Source organism: Ambystoma mexicanum, unplaced genomic scaffold (assembly GCF_040938575.1).
Source record: "Ambystoma mexicanum isolate Mex_15411 unplaced genomic scaffold, UKY_AmexF1_1 Mex_scaf20, whole genome shotgun sequence".
NCBI lineage: Eukaryota > Metazoa > Chordata > Amphibia > Caudata > Ambystomatidae > Ambystoma > Ambystoma mexicanum.
In genome coordinates, this window is record NW_027182434.1 from 1,923,538 (window position 1) to 1,950,515 (window position 26,978).

Below are 26,978 nucleotides of genomic sequence, written 5' to 3' on the forward strand. Positions count from 1 at the left end.
AGGACAGTCAAAGAAACCCCTGGGCTGCATGCTAAGCCCCTTTTCGGCTTCACTTTCCGAATCCTGCCCTAGCTTGCGATTAGTTTTTTTCTCACTTCTTGCCCCCATCTCCCACCTTGCCTCATGGTCTCCCCTCCTCTGCGCACCTGACAGTTTGCCTGCCCTTCCACTGCCTGTCTCCAGACTTTCCAAGGAGAAAAGGCAAAGCACTAAAGCGGGCCGGGCAACGGGTCAAGTTCCGCTTTCGGCGACTAGCAGGGAGGTAGCGTGGCCGAGCGGTCTAAGGCGCTGGATTAAGGCTCCAGTCTCTTCGGAGGCGTGGGTTCAAATCCCACCGCTGCCACTTTTCCTGGCCTTGCATTTTAAAGAAGAACGTAACGTTGACCTCTTCCTTCATTAGTGCCACCTCTGTCGCAATGAGCAAGCGGATGGTATGCCACACCCTGCAGGAAAAAGGTTTCGCTTCTGACGTCTTGCTTTTCTGGACATCCAGTCTCAAGTTTCCCATCTGGAACGGCGCTCCCTGCTGCTTTGTGAAGGCTTGCTGCAAGAGCCTTCGAAACCCAGGAGCTCTTGCGTTGAGCTGTGACGCGTCCTGGGAAGACCTCCCGTTGCAGCGGAATGAGCCCCACTTCCAGGGCGTGCTGGTAGCAAATTTCCCACAGCCCACAGGGAGCAAACGATCCCAGGTGTGATGTATCACCAGGAGAGGCTGAGATGAGAGTAGGGGTTCACGCGTGTGCCCGGACCGAGGTTAATGATGGGATTAGAGCTAGGGTTAGATGCAGGGAAAGAGTGAGAGTTATAATTAGGGATAAAGCTAACAGGTGATCATTACTCGTCATGTAACATGATACAAAGGGTCAGAAGAGGAACTGATTCAGGGTTACAATTTGGACTTCGCAGACAACAGGAGCACTAAATGGTGCTGAGGGGGACTCAATAAAGTGGACCGGCCGCCTAATGTAAGCAATTGTGCACAAATATTGTACGATGACTAGCGTTGCCGGTGCTTTTTTCTTAAAGAGTCAGTTCTTGGCACCCATTCCCTACTTGACTCAGCCTAATCTTCAAGAATATTTGTCAAGAACTAAAAAAAATCCAGAAACAGTTTAACCTCCCCGTCGGGGAATTGAACCCCGGTCTCCCGCGTGACAGGCGGGGATACTGACCACTATACTAACGAGGAGACGTGAGGGCATGAAATGAACAGCTGCTGATGTCTGCACAGCATCCAGCGACCACCTAGCTGGCCTAGGGGGGTCTCATTTTCCCCCGTCAAACGGCTTGCCCGATCTAAGGCTAATTTCTTTCTTTTTATCGGCACCAGGCTTAAAACTCAGTTTAAGGCGATAGTTCCGGGCTATGTTTGACTCCAGAGTTGAATCTGTCATCCCGCATTTCCTCAGCAAATCAAGCTACCCATCTCAAGTCTCATGAGCTGAGGACGGCAAAGTCCCTGTGGGCTTAGGACAGTCAAAGAAACCCCTGGGCTGCATGCTAAGCCCCTTTTCGGCTTCACTTTCCGAATCCTGCCCTAGCTTGCGATTAGTTTTTTTCTCACTTCTTGCCCCCATCTCCCACCTTGCCTCATGGTCTCCCCTCCTCTGCGCACCTGACAGTTTGCCTGCCCTTCCACTGCCTGTCTCCAGACTTTCCAAGGAGAAAAGGCAAAGCACTAAAGCGGGCCGGGCAACGGGTCAAGTTCCGCTTTCGGCGACTAGCAGGGAGGTAGCGTGGCCGAGCGGTCTAAGGCGCTGGATTAAGGCTCCAGTCTCTTCGGAGGCGTGGGTTCAAATCCCACCGCTGCCACTTTTCCTGGCCTTGCATTTTAAAGAAGAACGTAACGTTGACCTCTTCCTTCATTAGTGCCACCTCTGTCGCAATGAGCAAGCGGATGGTATGCCACACCCTGCAGGAAAAAGGTTTCGCTTCTGACGTCTTGCTTTTCTGGACATCCAGTCTCAAGTTTCCCATCTGGAACGGCGCTCCCTGCTGCTTTGTGAAGGCTTGCTGCAAGAGCCTTCGAAACCCAGGAGCTCTTGCGTTGAGCTGTGACGCGTCCTGGGAAGACCTCCCGTTGCAGCGGAATGAGCCCCACTTCCAGGGCGTGCTGGTAGCAAATTTCCCACAGCCCACAGGGAGCAAACGATCCCAGGTGTGATGTATCACCAGGAGAGGCTGAGATGAGAGTAGGGGTTCACGCGTGTGCCCGGACCGAGGTTAATGATGGGATTAGAGCTAGGGTTAGATGCAGGGAAAGAGTGAGAGTTATAATTAGGGATAAAGCTAACAGGTGATCATTACTCGTCATGTAACATGATACAAAGGGTCAGAAGAGGAACTGATTCAGGGTTACAATTTGGACTTCGCAGACAACAGGAGCACTAAATGGTGCTGAGGGGGACTCAATAAAGTGGACCGGCCGCCTAATGTAAGCAATTGTGCACAAATATTGTACGATGACTAGCGTTGCCGGTGCTTTTTTCTTAAAGAGTCAGTTCTTGGCACCCATTCCCTACTTGACTCAGCCTAATCTTCAAGAATATTTGTCAAGAACTAAAAAAAATCCAGAAACAGTTTAACCTCCCCGTCGGGGAATTGAACCCCGGTCTCCCGCGTGACAGGCGGGGATACTGACCACTATACTAACGAGGAGACGTGAGGGCATGAAATGAACAGCTGCTGATGTCTGCACAGCATCCAGCGACCACCTAGCTGGCCTAGGGGGGTCTCATTTTCCCCCGTCAAACGGCTTGCCCGATCTAAGGCTAATTTCTTTCTTTTTATCGGCACCAGGCTTAAAACTCAGTTTAAGGCGATAGTTCCGGGCTATGTTTGACTCCAGAGTTGAATCTGTCATCCCGCATTTCCTCAGCAAATCAAGCTACCCATCTCAAGTCTCATGAGCTGAGGACGGCAAAGTCCCTGTGGGCTTAGGACAGTCAAAGAAACCCCTGGGCTGCATGCTAAGCCCCTTTTCGGCTTCACTTTCCGAATCCTGCCCTAGCTTGCGATTAGTTTTTTTCTCACTTCTTGCCCCCATCTCCCACCTTGCCTCATGGTCTCCCCTCCTCTGCGCACCTGACAGTTTGCCTGCCCTTCCACTGCCTGTCTCCAGACTTTCCAAGGAGAAAAGGCAAAGCACTAAAGCGGGCCGGGCAACGGGTCAAGTTCCGCTTTCGGCGACTAGCAGGGAGGTAGCGTGGCCGAGCGGTCTAAGGCGCTGGATTAAGGCTCCAGTCTCTTCGGAGGCGTGGGTTCAAATCCCACCGCTGCCACTTTTCCTGGCCTTGCATTTTAAAGAAGAACGTAACGTTGACCTCTTCCTTCATTAGTGCCACCTCTGTCGCAATGAGCAAGCGGATGGTATGCCACACCCTGCAGGAAAAAGGTTTCGCTTCTGACGTCTTGCTTTTCTGGACATCCAGTCTCAAGTTTCCCATCTGGAACGGCGCTCCCTGCTGCTTTGTGAAGGCTTGCTGCAAGAGCCTTCGAAACCCAGGAGCTCTTGCGTTGAGCTGTGACGCGTCCTGGGAAGACCTCCCGTTGCAGCGGAATGAGCCCCACTTCCAGGGCGTGCTGGTAGCAAATTTCCCACAGCCCACAGGGAGCAAACGATCCCAGGTGTGATGTATCACCAGGAGAGGCTGAGATGAGAGTAGGGGTTCACGCGTGTGCCCGGACCGAGGTTAATGATGGGATTAGAGCTAGGGTTAGATGCAGGGAAAGAGTGAGAGTTATAATTAGGGATAAAGCTAACAGGTGATCATTACTCGTCATGTAACATGATACAAAGGGTCAGAAGAGGAACTGATTCAGGGTTACAATTTGGACTTCGCAGACAACAGGAGCACTAAATGGTGCTGAGGGGGACTCAATAAAGTGGACCGGCCGCCTAATGTAAGCAATTGTGCACAAATATTGTACGATGACTAGCGTTGCCGGTGCTTTTTTCTTAAAGAGTCAGTTCTTGGCACCCATTCCCTACTTGACTCAGCCTAATCTTCAAGAATATTTGTCAAGAACTAAAAAAAATCCAGAAACGGTTTAACCTCCCCGTCGGGGAATTGAACCCCGGTCTCCCGCGTGACAGGCGGGGATACTGACCACTATACTAACGAGAAGACGTGAGGGCATGAAATGAACAGCTGCTGATGTCTGCACAGCATCCAGCGACCACCTAGCTGGCCTAGGGGGGTCTCATTTTCCCCCGTCAAACGGCTTGCCCGATCTAAGGCTAATTTCTTTCTTTTTATCGGCACCAGGCTTAAAACTCAGTTTAAGGCGATAGTTCCGGGCTATGTTTGACTCCAGAGTTGAATCTGTCATCCCGCATTTCCTCAGCAAATCAAGCTACCCATCTCAAGTCTCATGAGCTGAGGACGGCAAAGTCCCTGTGGGCTTAGGACAGTCAAAGAAACCCCTGGGCTGCATGCTAAGCCCCTTTTCGGCTTCACTTTCCGAATCCTGCCCTAGCTTGCGATTAGTTTTTTTCTCACTTCTTGCCCCCATCTCCCACCTTGCCTCATGGTCTCCCCTCCTCTGCGCACCTGACAGTTTGCCTGCCCTTCCACTGCCTGTCTCCAGACTTTCCAAGGAGAAAAGGCAAAGCACTAAAGCGGGCCGGGCAACGGGTCAAGTTCCGCTTTCGGCGACTAGCAGGGAGGTAGCGTGGCCGAGCGGTCTAAGGCGCTGGATTAAGGCTCCAGTCTCTTCGGAGGCGTGGGTTCAAATCCCACCGCTGCCACTTTTCCTGGCCTTGCATTTTAAAGAAGAGCGTAACGTTGACCTCTTCCTTCATTAGTGCCACCTCTGTCGCAATGAGCAAGCGGATGGTATGCCACACCCTGCAGGAAAAAGGTTTCGCTTCTGACGTCTTGCTTTTCTGGACATCCAGTCTCAAGTTTCCCATCTGGAACGGCGCTCCCTGCTGCTTTGTGAAGGCTTGCTGCAAGAGCCTTCGAAACCCAGGAGCTCTTGCGTTGAGCTGTGACGCGTCCTGGGAAGACCTCCCGTTGCAGCGGAATGAGCCCCACTTCCAGGGCGTGCTGGTAGCAAATTTCCCACAGCCCACAGGGAGCAAACGATCCCAGGTGTGATGTATCACCAGGAGAGGCTGAGATGAGAGTAGGGGTTCACGCGTGTGCCCGGACCGAGGTTAATGATGGGATTAGAGCTAGGGTTAGATGCAGGGAAAGAGTGAGAGTTATAATTAGGGATAAAGCTAACAGGTGATCATTACTCGTCATGTAACATGATACAAAGGGTCAGAAGAGGAACTGATTCAGGGTTACAATTTGGACTTCGCAGACAACAGGAGCACTAAATGGTGCTGAGGGGGACTCAATAAAGTGGACCGGCCGCCTAATGTAAGCAATTGTGCACAAATATTGTACGATGACTAGCGTTGCCGGTGCTTTTTTCTTAAAGAGTCAGTTCTTGGCACCCATTCCCTACTTGACTCAGCCTAATCTTCAAGAATATTTGTCAAGAACTAAAAAAAATCCAGAAACGGTTTAACCTCCCCGTCGGTGAATTGAACCCCGGTCTCCCGCGTGACAGGCGGGGATACTGACCACTATACTAACGAGGAGACGTGAGGGCATGAAATGAACAGCTGCTGATGTCTGCACAGCATCCAGCGACCACCTAGCTGGCCTAGGGGGGTCTCATTTTCCCCCGTCAAACGGCTTGCCCGATCTAAGGCTAATTTCTTTCTTTTTATCGGCACCAGGCTTAAAACTCAGTTTAAGGCGATAGTTCCGGGCTATGTTTGACTCCAGAGTTGAATCTGTCATCCCGCATTTCCTCAGCAAATCAAGCTACCCATCTCAAGTCTCATGAGCTGAGGACGGCAAAGTCCCTGTGGGCTTAGGACAGTCAAAGAAACCCCTGGGCTGCATGCTAAGCCCCTTTTCGGCTTCACTTTCCGAATCCTGCCCTAGCTTGCGATTAGTTTTTTTCTCACTTCTTGCCCCCATCTCCCACCTTGCCTCATGGTCTCCCCTCCTCTGCGCACCTGACAGTTTGCCTGCCCTTCCACTGCCTGTCTCCAGACTTTCCAAGGAGAAAAGGCAAAGCACTAAAGCGGGCCGGGCAACGGGTCAAGTTCCGCTTTCGGCGACTAGCAGGGAGGTAGCGTGGCCGAGCGGTCTAAGGCGCTGGATTAAGGCTCCAGTCTCTTCGGAGGCGTGGGTTCAAATCCCACCGCTGCCACTTTTCCTGGCCTTGCATTTTAAAGAAGAACGTAACGTTGACCTCTTCCTTCATTAGTGCCACCTCTGTCGCAATGAGCAAGCGGATGGTATGCCACACCCTGCAGGAAAAAGGTTTCGCTTCTGACGTCTTGCTTTTCTGGACATCCAGTCTCAAGTTTCCCATCTGGAACGGCGCTCCCTGCTGCTTTGTGAAGGCTTGCTGCAAGAGCCTTCGAAACCCAGGAGCTCTTGCGTTGAGCTGTGACGCGTCCTGGGAAGACCTCCCGTTGCAGCGGAATGAGCCCCACTTCCAGGGCGTGCTGGTAGCAAATTTCCCACAGCCCACAGGGAGCAAACGATCCCAGGTGTGATGTATCACCAGGAGAGGCTGAGATGAGAGTAGGGGTTCACGCGTGTGCCCGGACCGAGGTTAATGATGGGATTAGAGCTAGGGTTAGATGCAGGGAAAGAGTGAGAGTTATAATTAGGGATAAAGCTAACAGGTGATCATTACTCGTCATGTAACATGATACAAAGGGTCAGAAGAGGAACTGATTCAGGGTTACAATTTGGACTTCGCAGACAACAGGAGCACTAAATGGTGCTGAGGGGGACTCAATAAAGTGGACCGGCCGCCTAATGTAAGCAATTGTGCACAAATATTGTACGATGACTAGCGTTGCCGGTGCTTTTTTCTTAAAGAGTCAGTTCTTGGCACCCATTCCCTACTTGACTCAGCCTAATCTTCAAGAATATTTGTCAAGAACTAAAAAAAATCCAGAAACAGTTTAACCTCCCCGTCGGGGAATTGGGATACTGACCACTATACTAACGAGGAGACGTGAGGGCATGAAATGAACAGCTGCTGATGTCTGCACAGCATCCAGCGACCACCTAGCTGGCCTAGGGGGGTCTCATTTTCCCCCGTCAAACGGCTTGCCCGATCTAAGGCTAATTTCTTTCTTTTTATCGGCACCAGGCTTAAAACTCAGTTTAAGGCGATAGTTCCGGGCTATGTTTGACTCCAGAGTTGAATCTGTCATCCCGCATTTCCTCAGCAAATCAAGCTACCCATCTCAAGTCTCATGAGCTGAGGACGGCAAAGTCCCTGTGGGCTTAGGACAGTCAAAGAAACCCCTGGGCTGCATGCTAAGCCCCTTTTCGGCTTCACTTTCCGAATCCTGCCCTAGCTTGCGATTAGTTTTTTTCTCACTTCTTGCCCCCATCTCCCACCTTGCCTCATGGTCTCCCCTCCTCTGCGCACCTGACAGTTTGCCTGCCCTTCCACTGCCTGTCTCCAGACTTTCCAAGGAGAAAAGGCAAAGCACTAAAGCGGGCCGGGCAACGGGTCAAGTTCCGCTTTCGGCGACTAGCAGGGAGGTAGCGTGGCCGAGCGGTCTAAGGCGCTGGATTAAGGCTCCAGTCTCTTCGGAGGCGTGGGTTCAAATCCCACCGCTGCCACTTTTCCTGGCCTTGCATTTTAAAGAAGAACGTAACGTTGACCTCTTCCTTCATTAGTGCCACCTCTGTCGCAATGAGCAAGCGGATGGTATGCCACACCCTGCAGGAAAAAGGTTTCGCTTCTGACGTCTTGCTTTTCTGGACATCCAGTCTCAAGTTTCCCATCTGGAACGGCGCTCCCTGCTGCTTTGTGAAGGCTTGCTGCAAGAGCCTTCGAAACCCAGGAGCTCTTGCGTTGAGCTGTGACGCGTCCTGGGAAGACCTCCCGTTGCAGCGGAATGAGCCCCACTTCCAGGGCGTGCTGGTAGCAAATTCCCCACAGCCCACAGGGAGCAAACGATCCCAGGTGTGATGTATCACCAGGAGAGGCTGAGATGAGAGTAGGGGTTCACGCGTGTGCCCGGACCGAGGTTAATGATGGGATTAGAGCTAGGGTTAGATGCAGGGAAAGAGTGAGAGTTATAATTAGGGATAAAGCTAACAGGTGATCATTACTCGTCATGTAACATGATACAAAGGGTCAGAAGAGGAACTGATTCAGGGTTACAATTTGGACTTCGCAGACAACAGGAGCACTAAATGGTGCTGAGGGGGACTCAATAAAGTGGACCGGCCGCCTAATGTAAGCAATTGTGCACAAATATTGTACGATGACTAGCGTTGCCGGTGCTTTTTTCTTAAAGAGTCAGTTCTTGGCACCCATTCCCTACTTGACTCAGCCTAATCTTCAAGAATATTTGTCAAGAACTAAAAAAAATCCAGAAACGGTTTAACCTCCCCGTCGGGGAATTGAACCCCGGTCTCCCGCGTGACAGGCGGGGATACTGACCACTATACTAACGAGGAGACGTGAGGGCATGAAATGAACAGCTGCTGATGTCTGCACAGCATCCAGCGACCACCTAGCTGGCCTAGGGGGGTCTCATTTTCCCCCGTCAAACGGCTTGCCCGATCTAAGGCTAATTTCTTTCTTTTTATCGGCACCAGGCTTAAAACTCAGTTTAAGGCGATAGTTCCGGGCTATGTTTGACTCCAGAGTTGAATCTGTCATCCCGCATTTCCTCAGCAAATCAAGCTACCCATCTCAAGTCTCATGAGCTGAGGACGGCAAAGTCCCTGTGGGCTTAGGACAGTCAAAGAAACCCCTGGGCTGCATGCTAAGCCCCTTTTCGGCTTCACTTTCCGAATCCTGCCCTAGCTTGCGATTAGTTTTTTTCTCACTTCTTGCCCCCATCTCCCACCTTGCCTCATGGTCTCCCCTCCTCTGCGCACCTGACAGTTTGCCTGCCCTTCCACTGCCTGTCTCCAGACTTTCCAAGGAGAAAAGGCAAAGCACTAAAGCGGGCCGGGCAACGGGTCAAGTTCCGCTTTCGGCGACTAGCAGGGAGGTAGCGTGGCCGAGCGGTCTAAGGCGCTGGATTAAGGCTCCAGTCTCTTCGGAGGCGTGGGTTCAAATCCCACCGCTGCCACTTTTCCTGGCCTTGCATTTTAAAGAAGAACGTAACGTTGACCTCTTCCTTCATTAGTGCCACCTCTGTCGCAATGAGCAAGCGGATGGTATGCCACACCCTGCAGGAAAAAGGTTTCGCTTCTGACGTCTTGCTTTTCTGGACATCCAGTCTCAAGTTTCCCATCTGGAACGGCGCTCCCTGCTGCTTTGTGAAGGCTTGCTGCAAGAGCCTTCGAAACCCAGGAGCTCTTGCGTTGAGCTGTGACGCGTCCTGGGAAGACCTCCCGTTGCAGCGGAATGAGCCCCACTTCCAGGGCGTGCTGGTAGCAAATTCCCCACAGCCCACAGGGAGCAAACGATCCCAGGTGTGATGTATCACCAGGAGAGGCTGAGATGAGAGTAGGGGTTCACGCGTGTGCCCGGACCGAGGTTAATGATGGGATTAGAGCTAGGGTTAGATGCAGGGAAAGAGTGAGAGTTATAATTAGGGATAAAGCTAACAGGTGATCATTACTCGTCATGTAACATGATACAAAGGGTCAGAAGAGGAACTGATTCAGGGTTACAATTTGGACTTCGCAGACAACAGGAGCACTAAATGGTGCTGAGGGGGACTCAATAAAGTGGACCGGCCGCCTAATGTAAGCAATTGTGCACAAATATTGTACGATGACTAGCGTTGCCGGTGCTTTTTTCTTAAAGAGTCAGTTCTTGGCACCCATTCCCTACTTGACTCAGCCTAATCTTCAAGAATATTTGTCAAGAACTAAAAAAAATCCAGAAACGGTTTAACCTCCCCGTCGGGGAATTGAACCCCGGTCTCCCGCGTGACAGGCGGGGATACTGACCACTATACTAACGAGGAGACGTGAGGGCATGAAATGAACAGCTGCTGATGTCTGCACAGCATCCAGCGACCACCTAGCTGGCCTAGGGGGGTCTCATTTTCCCCCGTCAAACGGCTTGCCCGATCTAAGGCTAATTTCTTTCTTTTTATCGGCACCAGGCTTAAAACTCAGTTTAAGGCGATAGTTCCGGGCTATGTTTGACTCCAGAGTTGAATCTGTCATCCCGCATTTCCTCAGCAAATCAAGCTACCCATCTCAAGTCTCATGAGCTGAGGACGGCAAAGTCCCTGTGGGCTTAGGACAGTCAAAGAAACCCCTGGGCTGCATGCTAAGCCCCTTTTCGGCTTCACTTTCCGAATCCTGCCCTAGCTTGCGATTAGTTTTTTTCTCACTTCTTGCCCCCATCTCCCACCTTGCCTCATGGTCTCCCCTCCTCTGCGCACCTGACAGTTTGCCTGCCCTTCCACTGCCTGTCTCCAGACTTTCCAAGGAGAAAAGGCAAAGCACTAAAGCGGGCCGGGCAACGGGTCAAGTTCCGCTTTCGGCGACTAGCAGGGAGGTAGCGTGGCCGAGCGGTCTAAGGCGCTGGATTAAGGCTCCAGTCTCTTCGGAGGCGTGGGTTCAAATCCCACCGCTGCCACTTTTCCTGGCCTTGCATTTTAAAGAAGAACGTAACGTTGACCTCTTCCTTCATTAGTGCCACCTCTGTCGCAATGAGCAAGCGGATGGTATGCCACACCCTGCAGGAAAAAGGTTTCGCTTCTGACGTCTTGCTTTTCTGGACATCCAGTCTCAAGTTTCCCATCTGGAACGGCGCTCCCTGCTGCTTTGTGAAGGCTTGCTGCAAGAGCCTTCGAAACCCAGGAGCTCTTGCGTTGAGCTGTGACGCGTCCTGGGAAGACCTCCCGTTGCAGCGGAATGAGCCCCACTTCCAGGGCGTGCTGGTAGCAAATTTCCCACAGCCCACAGGGAGCAAACGATCCCAGGTGTGATGTATCACCAGGAGAGGCTGAGATGAGAGTAGGGGTTCACGCGTGTGCCCGGACCGAGGTTAATGATGGGATTAGAGCTAGGGTTAGATGCAGGGAAAGAGTGAGAGTTATAATTAGGGATAAAGCTAACAGGTGATCATTACTCGTCATGTAACATGATACAAAGGGTCAGAAGAGGAACTGATTCAGGGTTACAATTTGGACTTCGCAGACAACAGGAGCACTAAATGGTGCTGAGGGGGACTCAATAAAGTGGACCGGCCGCCTAATGTAAGCAATTGTGCACAAATATTGTACGATGACTAGCGTTGCCGGTGCTTTTTTCTTAAAGAGTCAGTTCTTGGCACCCATTCCCTACTTGACTCAGCCTAATCTTCAAGAATATTTGTCAAGAACTAAAAAAAATCCAGAAACAGTTTAACCTCCCCGTCGGGGAATTGAACCCCGGTCTCCCGCGTGACAGGCGGGGATACTGACCACTATACTAACGAGGAGACGTGAGGGCATGAAATGAACAGCTGCTGATGTCTGCACAGCATCCAGCGACCACCTAGCTGGCCTAGGGGGGTCTCATTTTCCCCCGTCAAACGGCTTGCCCGATCTAAGGCTAATTTCTTTCTTTTTATCGGCACCAGGCTTAAAACTCAGTTTAAGGCGATAGTTCCGGGCTATGTTTGACTCCAGAGTTGAATCTGTCATCCCGCATTTCCTCAGCAAATCAAGCTACCCATCTCAAGTCTCATGAGCTGAGGACGGCAAAGTCCCTGTGGGCTTAGGACAGTCAAAGAAACCCCTGGGCTGCATGCTAAGCCCCTTTTCGGCTTCACTTTCCGAATCCTGCCCTAGCTTGCGATTAGTTTTTTTCTCACTTCTTGCCCCCATCTCCCACCTTGCCTCATGGTCTCCCCTCCTCTGCGCACCTGACAGTTTGCCTGCCCTTCCACTGCCTGTCTCCAGACTTTCCAAGGAGAAAAGGCAAAGCACTAAAGCGGGCCGGGCAACGGGTCAAGTTCCGCTTTCGGCGACTAGCAGGGAGGTAGCGTGGCCGAGCGGTCTAAGGCGCTGGATTAAGGCTCCAGTCTCTTCGGAGGCGTGGGTTCAAATCCCACCGCTGCCACTTTTCCTGGCCTTGCATTTTAAAGAAGAACGTAACGTTGACCTCTTCCTTCATTAGTGCCACCTCTGTCGCAATGAGCAAGCGGATGGTATGCCACACCCTGCAGGAAAACGGTTTCGCTTCTGACGTCTTGCTTTTCTGGACATCCAGTCTCAAGTTTCCCATCTGGAACGGCGCTCCCTGCTGCTTTGTGAAGGCTTGCTGCAAGAGCCTTCGAAACCCAGGAGCTCTTGCGTTGAGCTGTGACGCGTCCTGGGAAGACCTCCCGTTGCAGCGGAATGAGCCCCACTTCCAGGGCGTGCTGGTAGCAAATTCCCCACAGCCCACAGGGAGCAAACGATCCCAGGTGTGATGTATCACCAGGAGAGGCTGAGATGAGAGTAGGGGTTCACGCGTGTGCCCGGACCGAGGTTAATGATGGGATTAGAGCTAGGGTTAGATGCAGGGAAAGAGTGAGAGTTATAATTAGGGATAAAGCTAACAGGTGATCATTACTCGTCATGTAACATGATACAAAGGGTCAGAAGAGGAACTGATTCAGGGTTACAATTTGGACTTCGCAGACAACAGGAGCACTAAATGGTGCTGAGGGGGACTCAATAAAGTGGACCGGCCGCCTAATGTAAGCAATTGTGCACAAATATTGTACGATGACTAGCGTTGCCGGTGCTTTTTTCTTAAAGAGTCAGTTCTTGGCACCCATTCCCTACTTGACTCAGCCTAATCTTCAAGAATATTTGTCAAGAACTAAAAAAAATCCAGAAACGGTTTAACCTCCCCGTCGGGGAATTGAACCCCGGTCTCCCGCGTGACAGGCGGGGATACTGACCACTATACTAACGAGGAGACGTGAGGGCATGAAATGAACAGCTGCTGATGTCTGCACAGCATCCAGCGACCACCTAGCTGGCCTAGGGGGGTCTCATTTTCCCCCGTCAAACGGCTTGCCCGATCTAAGGCTAATTTCTTTCTTTTTATCGGCACCAGGCTTAAAACTCAGTTTAAGGCGATAGTTCCGGGCTATGTTTGACTCCAGAGTTGAATCTGTCATCCCGCATTTCCTCAGCAAATCAAGCTACCCATCTCAAGTCTCATGAGCTGAGGACGGCAAAGTCCCTGTGGGCTTAGGACAGTCAAAGAAACCCCTGGGCTGCATGCTAAGCCCCTTTTCGGCTTCACTTTCCGAATCCTGCCCTAGCTTGCGATTAGTTTTTTTCTCACTTCTTGCCCCCATCTCCCACCTTGCCTCATGGTCTCCCCTCCTCTGCGCACCTGACAGTTTGCCTGCCCTTCCACTGCCTGTCTCCAGACTTTCCAAGGAGAAAAGGCAAAGCACTAAAGCGGGCCGGGCAACGGGTCAAGTTCCGCTTTCGGCGACTAGCAGGGAGGTAGCGTGGCCGAGCGGTCTAAGGCGCTGGATTAAGGCTCCAGTCTCTTCGGAGGCGTGGGTTCAAATCCCACCGCTGCCACTTTTCCTGGCCTTGCATTTTAAAGAAGAGCGTAACGTTGACCTCTTCCTTCATTAGTGCCACCTCTGTCGCAATGAGCAAGCGGATGGTATGCCACACCCTGCAGGAAAAAGGTTTCGCTTCTGACGTCTTGCTTTTCTGGACATCCAGTCTCAAGTTTCCCATCTGGAACGGCGCTCCCTGCTGCTTTGTGAAGGCTTGCTGCAAGAGCCTTCGAAACCCAGGAGCTCTTGCGTTGAGCTGTGACGCGTCCTGGGAAGACCTCCCGTTGCAGCGGAATGAGCCCCACTTCCAGGGCGTGCTGGTAGCAAATTTCCCACAGCCCACAGGGAGCAAACGATCCCAGGTGTGATGTATCACCAGGAGAGGCTGAGATGAGAGTAGGGGTTCACGCGTGTGCCCGGACCGAGGTTAATGATGGGATTAGAGCTAGGGTTAGATGCAGGGAAAGAGTGAGAGTTATAATTAGGGATAAAGCTAACAGGTGATCATTACTCGTCATGTAACATGATACAAAGGGTCAGAAGAGGAACTGATTCAGGGTTACAATTTGGACTTCGCAGACAACAGGAGCACTAAATGGTGCTGAGGGGGACTCAATAAAGTGGACCGGCCGCCTAATGTAAGCAATTGTGCACAAATATTGTACGATGACTAGCGTTGCCGGTGCTTTTTTCTTAAAGAGTCAGTTCTTGGCACCCATTCCCTACTTGACTCAGCCTAATCTTCAAGAATATTTGTCAAGAACTAAAAAAAATCCAGAAACGGTTTAACCTCCCCGTCGGTGAATTGAACCCCGGTCTCCCGCGTGACAGGCGGGGATACTGACCACTATACTAACGAGGAGACGTGAGGGCATGAAATGAACAGCTGCTGATGTCTGCACAGCATCCAGCGACCACCTAGCTGGCCTAGGGGGGTCTCATTTTCCCCCGTCAAACGGCTTGCCCGATCTAAGGCTAATTTCTTTCTTTTTATCGGCACCAGGCTTAAAACTCAGTTTAAGGCGATAGTTCCGGGCTATGTTTGACTCCAGAGTTGAATCTGTCATCCCGCATTTCCTCAGCAAATCAAGCTACCCATCTCAAGTCTCATGAGCTGAGGACGGCAAAGTCCCTGTGGGCTTAGGACAGTCAAAGAAACCCCTGGGCTGCATGCTAAGCCCCTTTTCGGCTTCACTTTCCGAATCCTGCCCTAGCTTGCGATTAGTTTTTTTCTCACTTCTTGCCCCCATCTCCCACCTTGCCTCATGGTCTCCCCTCCTCTGCGCACCTGACAGTTTGCCTGCCCTTCCACTGCCTGTCTCCAGACTTTCCAAGGAGAAAAGGCAAAGCACTAAAGCGGGCCGGGCAACGGGTCAAGTTCCGCTTTCGGCGACTAGCAGGGAGGTAGCGTGGCCGAGCGGTCTAAGGCGCTGGATTAAGGCTCCAGTCTCTTCGGAGGCGTGGGTTCAAATCCCACCGCTGCCACTTTTCCTGGCCTTGCATTTTAAAGAAGAACGTAACGTTGACCTCTTCCTTCATTAGTGCCACCTCTGTCGCAATGAGCAAGCGGATGGTATGCCACACCCTGCAGGAAAAAGGTTTCGCTTCTGACGTCTTGCTTTTCTGGACATCCAGTCTCAAGTTTCCCATCTGGAACGGCGCTCCCTGCTGCTTTGTGAAGGCTTGCTGCAAGAGCCTTCGAAACCCAGGAGCTCTTGCGTTGAGCTGTGACGCGTCCTGGGAAGACCTCCCGTTGCAGCGGAATGAGCCCCACTTCCAGGGCGTGCTGGTAGCAAATTTCCCACAGCCCACAGGGAGCAAACGATCCCAGGTGTGATGTATCACCAGGAGAGGCTGAGATGAGAGTAGGGGTTCACGCGTGTGCCCGGACCGAGGTTAATGATGGGATTAGAGCTAGGGTTAGATGCAGGGAAAGAGTGAGAGTTATAATTAGGGATAAAGCTAACAGGTGATCATTACTCGTCATGTAACATGATACAAAGGGTCAGAAGAGGAACTGATTCAGGGTTACAATTTGGACTTCGCAGACAACAGGAGCACTAAATGGTGCTGAGGGGGACTCAATAAAGTGGACCGGCCGCCTAATGTAAGCAATTGTGCACAAATATTGTACGATGACTAGCGTTGCCGGTGCTTTTTTCTTAAAGAGTCAGTTCTTGGCACCCATTCCCTACTTGACTCAGCCTAATCTTCAAGAATATTTGTCAAGAACTAAAAAAAATCCAGAAACAGTTTAACCTCCCCGTCGGGGAATTGGGATACTGACCACTATACTAACGAGGAGACGTGAGGGCATGAAATGAACAGCTGCTGATGTCTGCACAGCATCCAGCGACCACCTAGCTGGCCTAGGGGGGTCTCATTTTCCCCCGTCAAACGGCTTGCCCGATCTAAGGCTAATTTCTTTCTTTTTATCGGCACCAGGCTTAAAACTCAGTTTAAGGCGATAGTTCCGGGCTATGTTTGACTCCAGAGTTGAATCTGTCATCCCGCATTTCCTCAGCAAATCAAGCTACCCATCTCAAGTCTCATGAGCTGAGGACGGCAAAGTCCCTGTGGGCTTAGGACAGTCAAAGAAACCCCTGGGCTGCATGCTAAGCCCCTTTTCGGCTTCACTTTCCGAATCCTGCCCTAGCTTGCGATTAGTTTTTTTCTCACTTCTTGCCCCCATCTCCCACCTTGCCTCATGGTCTCCCCTCCTCTGCGCACCTGACAGTTTGCCTGCCCTTCCACTGCCTGTCTCCAGACTTTCCAAGGAGAAAAGGCAAAGCACTAAAGCGGGCCGGGCAACGGGTCAAGTTCCGCTTTCGGCGACTAGCAGGGAGGTAGCGTGGCCGAGCGGTCTAAGGCGCTGGATTAAGGCTCCAGTCTCTTCGGAGGCGTGGGTTCAAATCCCACCGCTGCCACTTTTCCTGGCCTTGCATTTTAAAGAAGAACGTAACGTTGACCTCTTCCTTCATTAGTGCCACCTCTGTCGCAATGAGCAAGCGGATGGTATGCCACACCCTGCAGGAAAAAGGTTTCGCTTCTGACGTCTTGCTTTTCTGGACATCCAGTCTCAAGTTTCCCATCTGGAACGGCGCTCCCTGCTGCTTTGTGAAGGCTTGCTGCAAGAGCCTTCGAAACCCAGGAGCTCTTGCGTTGAGCTGTGACGCGTCCTGGGAAGACCTCCCGTTGCAGCGGAATGAGCCCCACTTCCAGGGCGTGCTGGTAGCAAATTCCCCACAGCCCACAGGGAGCAAACGATCCCAGGTGTGATGTATCACCAGGAGAGGCTGAGATGAGAGTAGGGGTTCACGCGTGTGCCCGGACCGAGGTTAATGATGGGATTAGAGCTAGGGTTAGATGCAGGGAAAGAGTGAGAGTTATAATTAGGGATAAAGCTAACAGGTGATCATTACTCGTCATGTAACATGATACAAAGGGTCAGAAGAGGAACTGATTCAGGGTTACAATTTGGACTTCGCAGACAACAGGAGCACTAAATGGTGCTGAGGGGGACTCAATAAAGTGGACCGGCCGCCTAATGTAAGCAATTGTGCACAAATATTGTACGATGACTAGCGTTGCCGGTGCTTTTTTCTTAAAGAGTCAGTTCTTGGCACCCATTCCCTACTTGACTCAGCCTAATCTTCAAGAATATTTGTCAAGAACTAAAAAAAATCCAGAAACGGTTTAACCTCCCCGTCGGGGAATTGAACCCCGGTCTCCCGCGTGACAGGCGGGGATACTGACCACTATACTAACGAGGAGACGTGAGGGCATGAAATGAACAGCTGCTGATGTCTGCACAGCATCCAGCGACCACCTAGCTGGCCTAGGGGGGTCTCATTTTCCCCCGTCAAACGGCTTGCCCGATCTAAGGCTAATTTCTTTCTTTTTATCGGCACCAGGCTTAAAACTCAGTTTAAGGCGATAGTTCCGGGCTATGTTTGACTCCAGAGTTGAATCTGTCATCCCGCATTTCCTCAGCAAATCAAGCTACCCATCTCAAGTCTCATGAGCTGAGGACGGCAAAGTCCCTGTGGGCTTAGGACAGTCAAAGAAACCCCTGGGCTGCATGCTAAGCCCCTTTTCGGCTTCACTTTCCGAATCCTGCCCTAGCTTGCGATTAGTTTTTTTCTCACTTCTTGCCCCCATCTCCCACCTTGCCTCATGGTCTCCCCTCCTCTGCGCACCTGACAGTTTGCCTGCCCTTCCACTGCCTGTCTCCAGACTTTCCAAGGAGAAAAGGCAAAGCACTAAAGCGGGCCGGGCAACGGGTCAAGTTCCGCTTTCGGCGACTAGCAGGGAGGTAGCGTGGCCGAGCGGTCTAAGGCGCTGGATTAAGGCTCCAGTCTCTTCGGAGGCGTGGGTTCAAATCCCACCGCTGCCACTTTTCCTGGCCTTGCATTTTAAAGAAGAACGTAACGTTGACCTCTTCCTTCATTAGTGCCACCTCTGTCGCAATGAGCAAGCGGATGGTATGCCACACCCTGCAGGAAAAAGGTTTCGCTTCTGACGTCTTGCTTTTCTGGACATCCAGTCTCAAGTTTCCCATCTGGAACGGCGCTCCCTGCTGCTTTGTGAAGGCTTGCTGCAAGAGCCTTCGAAACCCAGGAGCTCTTGCGTTGAGCTGTGACGCGTCCTGGGAAGACCTCCCGTTGCAGCGGAATGAGCCCCACTTCCAGGGCGTGCTGGTAGCAAATTTCCCACAGCCCACAGGGAGCAAACGATCCCAGGTGTGATGTATCACCAGGAGAGGCTGAGATGAGAGTAGGGGTTCACGCGTGTGCCCGGACCGAGGTTAATGATGGGATTAGAGCTAGGGTTAGATGCAGGGAAAGAGTGAGAGTTATAATTAGGGATAAAGCTAACAGGTGATCATTACTCGTCATGTAACATGATACAAAGGGTCAGAAGAGGAACTGATTCAGGGTTACAATTTGGACTTCGCAGACAACAGGAGCACTAAATGGTGCTGAGGGGGACTCAATAAAGTGGACCGGCCGCCTAATGTAAGCAATTGTGCACAAATATTGTACGATGACTAGCGTTGCCGGTGCTTTTTTCTTAAAGAGTCAGTTCTTGGCACCCATTCCCTACTTGACTCAGCCTAATCTTCAAGAATATTTGTCAAGAACTAAAAAAAATCCAGAAACAGTTTAACCTCCCCGTCGGGGAATTGAACCCCGGTCTCCCGCGTGACAGGCGGGGATACTGACCACTATACTAACGAGGAGACGTGAGGGCATGAAATGAACAGCTGCTGATGTCTGCACAGCATCCAGCGACCACCTAGCTGGCCTAGGGGGGTCTCATTTTCCCCCGTCAAACGGCTTGCCCGATCTAAGGCTAATTTCTTTCTTTTTATCGGCACCAGGCTTAAAACTCAGTTTAAGGCGATAGTTCCGGGCTATGTTTGACTCCAGAGTTGAATCTGTCATCCCGCATTTCCTCAGCAAATCAAGCTACCCATCTCAAGTCTCATGAGCTGAGGACGGCAAAGTCCCTGTGGGCTTAGGACAGTCAAAGAAACCCCTGGGCTGCATGCTAAGCCCCTTTTCGGCTTCACTTTCCGAATCCTGCCCTAGCTTGCGATTAGTTTTTTTCTCACTTCTTGCCCCCATCTCCCACCTTGCCTCATGGTCTCCCCTCCTCTGCGCACCTGACAGTTTGCCTGCCCTTCCACTGCCTGTCTCCAGACTTTCCAAGGAGAAAAGGCAAAGCACTAAAGCGGGCCGGGCAACGGGTCAAGTTCCGCTTTCGGCGACTAGCAGGGAGGTAGCGTGGCCGAGCGGTCTAAGGCGCTGGATTAAGGCTCCAGTCTCTTCGGAGGCGTGGGTTCAAATCCCACCGCTGCCACTTTTCCTGGCCTTGCATTTTAAAGAAGAACGTAACGTTGACCTCTTCCTTCATTAGTGCCACCTCTGTCGCAATGAGCAAGCGGATGGTATGCCACACCCTGCAGGAAAACGGTTTCGCTTCTGACGTCTTGCTTTTCTGGACATCCAGTCTCAAGTTTCCCATCTGGAACGGCGCTCCCTGCTGCTTTGTGAAGGCTTGCTGCAAGAGCCTTCGAAACCCAGGAGCTCTTGCGTTGAGCTGTGACGCGTCCTGGGAAGACCTCCCGTTGCAGCGGAATGAGCCCCACTTCCAGGGCGTGCTGGTAGCAAATTCCCCACAGCCCACAGGGAGCAAACGATCCCAGGTGTGATGTATCACCAGGAGAGGCTGAGATGAGAGTAGGGGTTCACGCGTGTGCCCGGACCGAGGTTAATGATGGGATTAGAGCTAGGGTTAGATGCAGGGAAAGAGTGAGAGTTATAATTAGGGATAAAGCTAACAGGTGATCATTACTCGTCATGTAACATGATACAAAGGGTCAGAAGAGGAACTGATTCAGGGTTACAATTTGGACTTCGCAGACAACAGGAGCACTAAATGGTGCTGAGGGGGACTCAATAAAGTGGACCGGCCGCCTAATGTAAGCAATTGTGCACAAATATTGTACGATGACTAGCGTTGCCGGTGCTTTTTTCTTAAAGAGTCAGTTCTTGGCACCCATTCCCTACTTGACTCAGCCTAATCTTCAAGAATATTTGTCAAGAACTAAAAAAAATCCAGAAACGGTTTAACCTCCCCGTCGGGGAATTGAACCCCGGTCTCCCGCGTGACAGGCGGGGATACTGACCACTATACTAACGAGGAGACGTGAGGGCATGAAATGAACAGCTGCTGATGTCTGCACAGCATCCAGCGACCACCTAGCTGGCCTAGGGGGGTCTCATTTTCCCCCGTCAAACGGCTTGCCCGATCTAAGGCTAATTTCTTTCTTTTTATCGGCACCAGGCTTAAAACTCAGTTTAAGGCGATAGTTCCGGGCTATGTTTGACTCCAGAGTTGAATCTGTCATCCCGCATTTCCTCAGCAAATCAAGCTACCCATCTCAAGTCTCATGAGCTGAGGACGGCAAAGTCCCTGTGGGCTTAGGACAGTCAAAGAAACCCCTGGGCTGCATGCTAAGCCCCTTTTCGGCTTCACTTTCCGAATCCTGCCCTAGCTTGCGATTAGTTTTTTTCTCACTTCTTGCCCCCATCTCCCACCTTGCCTCATGGTCTCCCCTCCTCTGCGCACCTGACAGTTTGCCTGCCCTTCCACTGCCTGTCTCCAGACTTTCCAAGGAGAAAAGGCAAAGCACTAAAGCGGGCCGGGCAACGGGTCAAGTTCCGCTTTCGGCGACTAGCAGGGAGGTAGCGTGGCCGAGCGGTCTAAGGCGCTGGATTAAGGCTCCAGTCTCTTCGGAGGCGTGGGTTCAAATCCCACCGCTGCCACTTTTCCTGGCCTTGCATTTTAAAGAAGAACGTAACGTTGACCTCTTCCTTCATTAGTGCCACCTCTGTCGCAATGAGCAAGCGGATGGTATGCCACACCCTGCAGGAAAAAGGTTTCGCTTCTGACGTCTTGCTTTTCTGGACATCCAGTCTCAAGTTTCCCATCTGGAACGGCGCTCCCTGCTGCTTTGTGAAGGCTTGCTGCAAGAGCCTTCGAAACCCAGGAGCTCTTGCGTTGAGCTGTGACGCGTCCTGGGAAGACCTCCCGTTGCAGCGGAATGAGCCCCACTTCCAGGGCGTGCTGGTAGCAAATTTCCCACAGCCCACAGGGAGCAAACGATCCCAGGTGTGATGTATCACCAGGAGAGGCTGAGATGAGAGTAGGGGTTCACGCGTGTGCCCGGACCGAGGTTAATGATGGGATTAGAGCTAGGGTTAGATGCAGGGAAAGAGTGAGAGTTATAATTAGGGATAAAGCTAACAGGTGATCATTACTCGTCATGTAACATGATACAAAGGGTCAGAAGAGGAACTGATTCAGGGTTACAATTTGGACTTCGCAGACAACAGGAGCACTAAATGGTGCTGAGGGGGACTCAATAAAGTGGACCGGCCGCCTAATGTAAGCAATTGTGCACAAATATTGTACGATGACTAGCGTTGCCGGTGCTTTTTTCTTAAAGAGTCAGTTCTTGGCACCCATTCCCTACTTGACTCAGCCTAATCTTCAAGAATATTTGTCAAGAACTAAAAAAAATCCAGAAACAGTTTAACCTCCCCGTCGGGGAATTGAACCCCGGTCTCCCGCGTGACAGGCGGGGATACTGACCACTATACTAACGAGGAGACGTGAGGGCATGAAATGAACAGCTGCTGATGTCTGCACAGCATCCAGCGACCACCTAGCTGGCCTAGGGGGGTCTCATTTTCCCCCGTCAAACGGCTTGCCCGATCTAAGGCTAATTTCTTTCTTTTTATCGGCACCAGGCTTAAAACTCAGTTTAAGGCGATAGTTCCGGGCTATGTTTGACTCCAGAGTTGAATCTGTCATCCCGCATTTCCTCAGCAAATCAAGCTACCCATCTCAAGTCTCATGAGCTGAGGACGGCAAAGTCCCTGTGGGCTTAGGACAGTCAAAGAAACCCCTGGGCTGCATGCTAAGCCCCTTTTCGGCTTCACTTTCCGAATCCTGCCCTAGCTTGCGATTAGTTTTTTTCTCACTTCTTGCCCCCATCTCCCACCTTGCCTCATGGTCTCCCCTCCTCTGCGCACCTGACAGTTTGCCTGCCCTTCCACTGCCTGTCTCCAGACTTTCCAAGGAGAAAAGGCAAAGCACTAAAGCGGGCCGGGCAACGGGTCAAGTTCCGCTTTCGGCGACTAGCAGGGAGGTAGCGTGGCCGAGCGGTCTAAGGCGCTGGATTAAGGCTCCAGTCTCTTCGGAGGCGTGGGTTCAAATCCCACCGCTGCCACTTTTCCTGGCCTTGCATTTTAAAGAAGAACGTAACGTTGACCTCTTCCTTCATTAGTGCCACCTCTGTCGCAATGAGCAAGCGGATGGTATGCCACACCCTGCAGGAAAAAGGTTTCGCTTCTGACGTCTTGCTTTTCTGGACATCCAGTCTCAAGTTTCCCATCTGGAACGGCGCTCCCTGCTGCTTTGTGAAGGCTTGCTGCAAGAGCCTTCGAAACCCAGGAGCTCTTGCGTTGAGCTGTGACGCGTCCTGGGAAGACCTCCCGTTGCAGCGGAATGAGCCCCACTTCCAGGGCGTGCTGGTAGCAAATTTCCCACAGCCCACAGGGAGCAAACGATCCCAGGTGTGATGTATCACCAGGAGAGGCTGAGATGAGAGTAGGGGTTCACGCGTGTGCCCGGACCGAGGTTAATGATGGGATTAGAGCTAGGGTTAGATGCAGGGAAAGAGTGAGAGTTATAATTAGGGATAAAGCTAACAGGTGATCATTACTCGTCATGTAACATGATACAAAGGGTCAGAAGAGGAACTGATTCAGGGTTACAATTTGGACTTCGCAGACAACAGGAGCACTAAATGGTGCTGAGGGGGACTCAATAAAGTGGACCGGCCGCCTAATGTAAGCAATTGTGCACAAATATTGTACGATGACTAGCGTTGCCGGTGCTTTTTTCTTAAAGAGTCAGTTCTTGGCACCCATTCCCTACTTGACTCAGCCTAATCTTCAAGAATATTTGTCAAGAACTAAAAAAAATCCAGAAACAGTTTAACCTCCCCGTCGGGGAATTGAACCCCGGTCTCCCGCGTGACAGGCGGGGATACTGACCACTATACTAACGAGGAGACGTGAGGGCATGAAATGAACAGCTGCTGATGTCTGCACAGCATCCAGCGACCACCTAGCTGGCCTAGGGGGGTCTCATTTTCCCCCGTCAAACGGCTTGCCCGATCTAAGGCTAATTTCTTTCTTTTTATCGGCACCAGGCTTAAAACTCAGTTTAAGGCGATAGTTCCGGGCTATGTTTGACTCCAGAGTTGAATCTGTCATCCCGCATTTCCTCAGCAAATCAAGCTACCCATCTCAAGTCTCATGAGCTGAGGACGGCAAAGTCCCTGTGGGCTTAGGACAGTCAAAGAAACCCCTGGGCTGCATGCTAAGCCCCTTTTCGGCTTCACTTTCCGAATCCTGCCCTAGCTTGCGATTAGTTTTTTTCTCACTTCTTGCCCCCATCTCCCACCTTGCCTCATGGTCTCCCCTCCTCTGCGCACCTGACAGTTTGCCTGCCCTTCCACTGCCTGTCTCCAGACTTTCCAAGGAGAAAAGGCAAAGCACTAAAGCGGGCCGGGCAACGGGTCAAGTTCCGCTTTCGGCGACTAGCAGGGAGGTAGCGTGGCCGAGCGGTCTAAGGCGCTGGATTAAGGCTCCAGTCTCTTCGGAGGCGTGGGTTCAAATCCCACCGCTGCCACTTTTCCTGGCCTTGCATTTTAAAGAAGAACGTAACGTTGACCTCTTCCTTCATTAGTGCCACCTCTGTCGCAATGAGCAAGCGGATGGTATGCCACACCCTGCAGGAAAAAGGTTTCGCTTCTGACGTCTTGCTTTTCTGGACATCCAGTCTCAAGTTTCCCATCTGGAACGGCGCTCCCTGCTGCTTTGTGAAGGCTTGCTGCAAGAGCCTTCGAAACCCAGGAGCTCTTGCGTTGAGCTGTGACGCGTCCTGGGAAGACCTCCCGTTGCAGCGGAATGAGCCCCACTTCCAGGGCGTGCTGGTAGCAAATTTCCCACAGCCCACAGGGAGCAAACGATCCCAGGTGTGATGTATCACCAGGAGAGGCTGAGATGAGAGTAGGGGTTCACGCGTGTGCCCGGACCGAGGTTAATGATGGGATTAGAGCTAGGGTTAGATGCAGGGAAAGAGTGAGAGTTATAATTAGGGATAAAGCTAACAGGTGATCATTACTCGTCATGTAACATGATACAAAGGGTCAGAAGAGGAACTGATTCAGGGTTACAATTTGGACTTCGCAGACAACAGGAGCACTAAATGGTGCTGAGGGGGACTCAATAAAGTGGACCGGCCGCCTAATGTAAGCAATTGTGCACAAATATTGTACGATGACTAGCGTTGCCGGTGCTTTTTTCTTAAAGAGTCAGTTCTTGGCACCCATTCCCTACTTGACTCAGCCTAATCTTCAAGAATATTTGTCAAGAACTAAAAAAAATCCAGAAACAGTTTAACCTCCCGTCGGGGAATTGAACCCCGGTCTCCCGCGTGACAGGCGGGGATACTGACCACTATACTAACGAGGAGACGTGAGGGCATGAAATGAACAGCTGCTGATGTCTGCACAGCATCCAGCGACCACCTAGCTGGCCTAGGGGGGTCTCATTTTCCCCCGTCAAACGGCTTGCCCGATCTAAGGCTAATTTCTTTCTTTTTATCGGCACCAGGCTTAAAACTCAGTTTAAGGCGATAGTTCCGGGCTATGTTTGACTCCAGAGTTGAATCTGTCATCCCGCATTTCCTCAGCAAATCAAGCTACCCATCTCAAGTCTCATGAGCTGAGGACGGCAAAGTCCCTGTGGGCTTAGGACAGTCAAAGAAACCCCTGGGCTGCATGCTAAGCCCCTTTTCGGCTTCACTTTCCGAATCCTGCCCTAGCTTGCGATTAGTTTTTTTCTCACTTCTTGCCCCCATCTCCCACCTTGCCTCATGGTCTCCCCTCCTCTGCGCACCTGACAGTTTGCCTGCCCTTCCACTGCCTGTCTCCAGACTTTCCAAGGAGAAAAGGCAAAGCACTAAAGCGGGCCGGGCAACGGGTCAAGTTCCGCTTTCGGCGACTAGCAGGGAGGTAGCGTGGCCGAGCGGTCTAAGGCGCTGGATTAAGGCTCCAGTCTCTTCGGAGGCGTGGGTTCAAATCCCACCGCTGCCACTTTTCCTGGCCTTGCATTTTAAAGAAGAACGTAACGTTGACCTCTTCCTTCATTAGTGCCACCTCTGTCGCAATGAGCAAGCGGATGGTATGCCACACCCTGCAGGAAAAAGGTTTCGCTTCTGACGTCTTGCTTTTCTGGACATCCAGTCTCAAGTTTCCCATCTGGAACGGCGCTCCCTGCTGCTTTGTGAAGGCTTGCTGCAAGAGCCTTCGAAACCCAGGAGCTCTTGCGTTGAGCTGTGACGCGTCCTGGGAAGACCTCCCGTTGCAGCGGAATGAGCCCCACTTCCAGGGCGTGCTGGTAGCAAATTTCCCACAGCCCACAGGGAGCAAACGATCCCAGGTGTGATGTATCACCAGGAGAGGCTGAGATGAGAGTAGGGGTTCACGCGTGTGCCCGGACCGAGGTTAATGATGGGATTAGAGCTAGGGTTAGATGCAGGGAAAGAGTGAGAGTTATAATTAGGGATAAAGCTAACAGGTGATCATTACTCGTCATGTAACATGATACAAAGGGTCAGAAGAGGAACTGATTCAGGGTTACAATTTGGACTTCGCAGACAACAGGAGCACTAAATGGTGCTGAGGGGGACTCAATAAAGTGGACCGGCCGCCTAATGTAAGCAATTGTGCACAAATATTGTACGATGACTAGCGTTGCCGGTGCTTTTTTCTTAAAGAGTCAGTTCTTGGCACCCATTCCCTACTTGACTCAGCCTAATCTTCAAGAATATTTGTCAAGAACTAAAAAAAATCCAGAAACAGTTTAACCTCCCCGTCGGGGAATTGAACCCCGGTCTCCCGCGTGACAGGCGGGGATACTGACCACTATACTAACGAGGAGACGTGAGGGCATGAAATGAACAGCTGCTGATGTCTGCACAGCATCCAGCGACCACCTAGCTGGCCTAGGGGGGTCTCATTTTCCCCCGTCAAACGGCTTGCCCGATCTAAGGCTAATTTCTTTCTTTTTATCGGCACCAGGCTTAAAACTCAGTTTAAGGCGATAGTTCCGGGCTATGTTTGACTCCAGAGTTGAATCTGTCATCCCGCATTTCCTCAGCAAATCAAGCTACCCATCTCAAGTCTCATGAGCTGAGGACGGCAAAGTCCCTGTGGGCTTAGGACAGTCAAAGAAACCCCTGGGCTGCATGCTAAGCCCCTTTTCGGCTTCACTTTCCGAATCCTGCCCTAGCTTGCGATTAGTTTTTTTCTCACTTCTTGCCCCCATCTCCCACCTTGCCTCATGGTCTCCCCTCCTCTGCGCACCTGACAGTTTGCCTGCCCTTCCACTGCCTGTCTCCAGACTTTCCAAGGAGAAAAGGCAAAGCACTAAAGCGGGCCGGGCAACGGGTCAAGTTCCGCTTTCGGCAACTAGCAGGGAGGTAGCGTGGCCGAGCGGTCTAAGGCGCTGGATTAAGGCTCCAGTCTCTTCGGAGGCGTGGGTTCAAATCCCACCGCTGCCACTTTTCCTGGCCTTGCATTTTAAAGAAGAACGTAACGTTGACCTCTTCCTTCATTAGTGCCACCTCTGTCGCAATGAGCAAGCGGATGGTATGCCACACCCTGCAGGAAAAAGGTTTCGCTTCTGACGTCTTGCTTTTCTGGACATCCAGTCTCAAGTTTCCCATCTGGAACGGCGCTCCCTGCTGCTTTGTGAAGGCTTGCTGCAAGAGCCTTCGAAACCCAGGAGCTCTTGCGTTGAGCTGTGACG

At 51.6% G+C, this 26,978-nt stretch overlaps 31 non-coding genes across 31 annotated transcripts; 19 read left to right on the forward strand and 12 right to left on the reverse strand.

The window, feature by feature from the left end:
- The first annotated feature begins 261 nt into the window (after nt 1-261).
- Nucleotides 262-343, forward strand: TRNAL-AAG (transfer RNA leucine (anticodon AAG)). Its single transcript has one exon. It is a non-coding gene; the product is annotated as a tRNA-Leu (tRNA).
- A 774-nt stretch (nt 344-1,117) lies between these two features.
- On the reverse strand, nt 1,118-1,189 carry TRNAD-GUC (transfer RNA aspartic acid (anticodon GUC)). The gene has a single exon. It is a non-coding gene; the product is annotated as a tRNA-Asp (tRNA).
- Nucleotides 1,190-1,730: 541 nt separating this feature from the next.
- TRNAL-AAG (transfer RNA leucine (anticodon AAG)) lies at nt 1,731-1,812 on the forward strand. The gene has a single exon. It is a non-coding gene; the product is annotated as a tRNA-Leu (tRNA).
- Nucleotides 1,813-2,586: 774 nt separating this feature from the next.
- TRNAD-GUC (transfer RNA aspartic acid (anticodon GUC)) lies at nt 2,587-2,658 on the reverse strand. The gene has a single exon. It is a non-coding gene; the product is annotated as a tRNA-Asp (tRNA).
- Nucleotides 2,659-3,199: 541 nt separating this feature from the next.
- TRNAL-AAG (transfer RNA leucine (anticodon AAG)) lies at nt 3,200-3,281 on the forward strand. Its single transcript has one exon. It is a non-coding gene; the product is annotated as a tRNA-Leu (tRNA).
- Nucleotides 3,282-4,668: 1,387 nt separating this feature from the next.
- Nucleotides 4,669-4,750, forward strand: TRNAL-AAG (transfer RNA leucine (anticodon AAG)). The gene has a single exon. It is a non-coding gene; the product is annotated as a tRNA-Leu (tRNA).
- A 1,387-nt stretch (nt 4,751-6,137) lies between these two features.
- TRNAL-AAG (transfer RNA leucine (anticodon AAG)) lies at nt 6,138-6,219 on the forward strand. The gene has a single exon. It is a non-coding gene; the product is annotated as a tRNA-Leu (tRNA).
- A 1,360-nt stretch (nt 6,220-7,579) lies between these two features.
- TRNAL-AAG (transfer RNA leucine (anticodon AAG)) lies at nt 7,580-7,661 on the forward strand. Its single transcript has one exon. It is a non-coding gene; the product is annotated as a tRNA-Leu (tRNA).
- A 774-nt stretch (nt 7,662-8,435) lies between these two features.
- Nucleotides 8,436-8,507, reverse strand: TRNAD-GUC (transfer RNA aspartic acid (anticodon GUC)). Its single transcript has one exon. It is a non-coding gene; the product is annotated as a tRNA-Asp (tRNA).
- A 541-nt stretch (nt 8,508-9,048) lies between these two features.
- Nucleotides 9,049-9,130, forward strand: TRNAL-AAG (transfer RNA leucine (anticodon AAG)). The gene has a single exon. It is a non-coding gene; the product is annotated as a tRNA-Leu (tRNA).
- A 774-nt stretch (nt 9,131-9,904) lies between these two features.
- TRNAD-GUC (transfer RNA aspartic acid (anticodon GUC)) lies at nt 9,905-9,976 on the reverse strand. Its single transcript has one exon. It is a non-coding gene; the product is annotated as a tRNA-Asp (tRNA).
- Nucleotides 9,977-10,517: 541 nt separating this feature from the next.
- Nucleotides 10,518-10,599, forward strand: TRNAL-AAG (transfer RNA leucine (anticodon AAG)). The gene has a single exon. It is a non-coding gene; the product is annotated as a tRNA-Leu (tRNA).
- Nucleotides 10,600-11,373: 774 nt separating this feature from the next.
- Nucleotides 11,374-11,445, reverse strand: TRNAD-GUC (transfer RNA aspartic acid (anticodon GUC)). Its single transcript has one exon. It is a non-coding gene; the product is annotated as a tRNA-Asp (tRNA).
- Nucleotides 11,446-11,986: 541 nt separating this feature from the next.
- On the forward strand, nt 11,987-12,068 carry TRNAL-AAG (transfer RNA leucine (anticodon AAG)). The gene has a single exon. It is a non-coding gene; the product is annotated as a tRNA-Leu (tRNA).
- A 774-nt stretch (nt 12,069-12,842) lies between these two features.
- Nucleotides 12,843-12,914, reverse strand: TRNAD-GUC (transfer RNA aspartic acid (anticodon GUC)). The gene has a single exon. It is a non-coding gene; the product is annotated as a tRNA-Asp (tRNA).
- A 541-nt stretch (nt 12,915-13,455) lies between these two features.
- On the forward strand, nt 13,456-13,537 carry TRNAL-AAG (transfer RNA leucine (anticodon AAG)). Its single transcript has one exon. It is a non-coding gene; the product is annotated as a tRNA-Leu (tRNA).
- A 1,387-nt stretch (nt 13,538-14,924) lies between these two features.
- On the forward strand, nt 14,925-15,006 carry TRNAL-AAG (transfer RNA leucine (anticodon AAG)). Its single transcript has one exon. It is a non-coding gene; the product is annotated as a tRNA-Leu (tRNA).
- A 1,360-nt stretch (nt 15,007-16,366) lies between these two features.
- On the forward strand, nt 16,367-16,448 carry TRNAL-AAG (transfer RNA leucine (anticodon AAG)). The gene has a single exon. It is a non-coding gene; the product is annotated as a tRNA-Leu (tRNA).
- Nucleotides 16,449-17,222: 774 nt separating this feature from the next.
- Nucleotides 17,223-17,294, reverse strand: TRNAD-GUC (transfer RNA aspartic acid (anticodon GUC)). Its single transcript has one exon. It is a non-coding gene; the product is annotated as a tRNA-Asp (tRNA).
- A 541-nt stretch (nt 17,295-17,835) lies between these two features.
- Nucleotides 17,836-17,917, forward strand: TRNAL-AAG (transfer RNA leucine (anticodon AAG)). The gene has a single exon. It is a non-coding gene; the product is annotated as a tRNA-Leu (tRNA).
- A 774-nt stretch (nt 17,918-18,691) lies between these two features.
- TRNAD-GUC (transfer RNA aspartic acid (anticodon GUC)) lies at nt 18,692-18,763 on the reverse strand. Its single transcript has one exon. It is a non-coding gene; the product is annotated as a tRNA-Asp (tRNA).
- A 541-nt stretch (nt 18,764-19,304) lies between these two features.
- On the forward strand, nt 19,305-19,386 carry TRNAL-AAG (transfer RNA leucine (anticodon AAG)). Its single transcript has one exon. It is a non-coding gene; the product is annotated as a tRNA-Leu (tRNA).
- Nucleotides 19,387-20,160: 774 nt separating this feature from the next.
- Nucleotides 20,161-20,232, reverse strand: TRNAD-GUC (transfer RNA aspartic acid (anticodon GUC)). Its single transcript has one exon. It is a non-coding gene; the product is annotated as a tRNA-Asp (tRNA).
- Nucleotides 20,233-20,773: 541 nt separating this feature from the next.
- On the forward strand, nt 20,774-20,855 carry TRNAL-AAG (transfer RNA leucine (anticodon AAG)). Its single transcript has one exon. It is a non-coding gene; the product is annotated as a tRNA-Leu (tRNA).
- Nucleotides 20,856-21,629: 774 nt separating this feature from the next.
- TRNAD-GUC (transfer RNA aspartic acid (anticodon GUC)) lies at nt 21,630-21,701 on the reverse strand. Its single transcript has one exon. It is a non-coding gene; the product is annotated as a tRNA-Asp (tRNA).
- Nucleotides 21,702-22,242: 541 nt separating this feature from the next.
- TRNAL-AAG (transfer RNA leucine (anticodon AAG)) lies at nt 22,243-22,324 on the forward strand. The gene has a single exon. It is a non-coding gene; the product is annotated as a tRNA-Leu (tRNA).
- Nucleotides 22,325-23,098: 774 nt separating this feature from the next.
- On the reverse strand, nt 23,099-23,170 carry TRNAD-GUC (transfer RNA aspartic acid (anticodon GUC)). Its single transcript has one exon. It is a non-coding gene; the product is annotated as a tRNA-Asp (tRNA).
- A 541-nt stretch (nt 23,171-23,711) lies between these two features.
- On the forward strand, nt 23,712-23,793 carry TRNAL-AAG (transfer RNA leucine (anticodon AAG)). Its single transcript has one exon. It is a non-coding gene; the product is annotated as a tRNA-Leu (tRNA).
- Nucleotides 23,794-25,179: 1,386 nt separating this feature from the next.
- On the forward strand, nt 25,180-25,261 carry TRNAL-AAG (transfer RNA leucine (anticodon AAG)). The gene has a single exon. It is a non-coding gene; the product is annotated as a tRNA-Leu (tRNA).
- A 774-nt stretch (nt 25,262-26,035) lies between these two features.
- TRNAD-GUC (transfer RNA aspartic acid (anticodon GUC)) lies at nt 26,036-26,107 on the reverse strand. The gene has a single exon. It is a non-coding gene; the product is annotated as a tRNA-Asp (tRNA).
- A 541-nt stretch (nt 26,108-26,648) lies between these two features.
- Nucleotides 26,649-26,730, forward strand: TRNAL-AAG (transfer RNA leucine (anticodon AAG)). Its single transcript has one exon. It is a non-coding gene; the product is annotated as a tRNA-Leu (tRNA).
- Nucleotides 26,731-26,978: the final 248 nt, after the last annotated feature.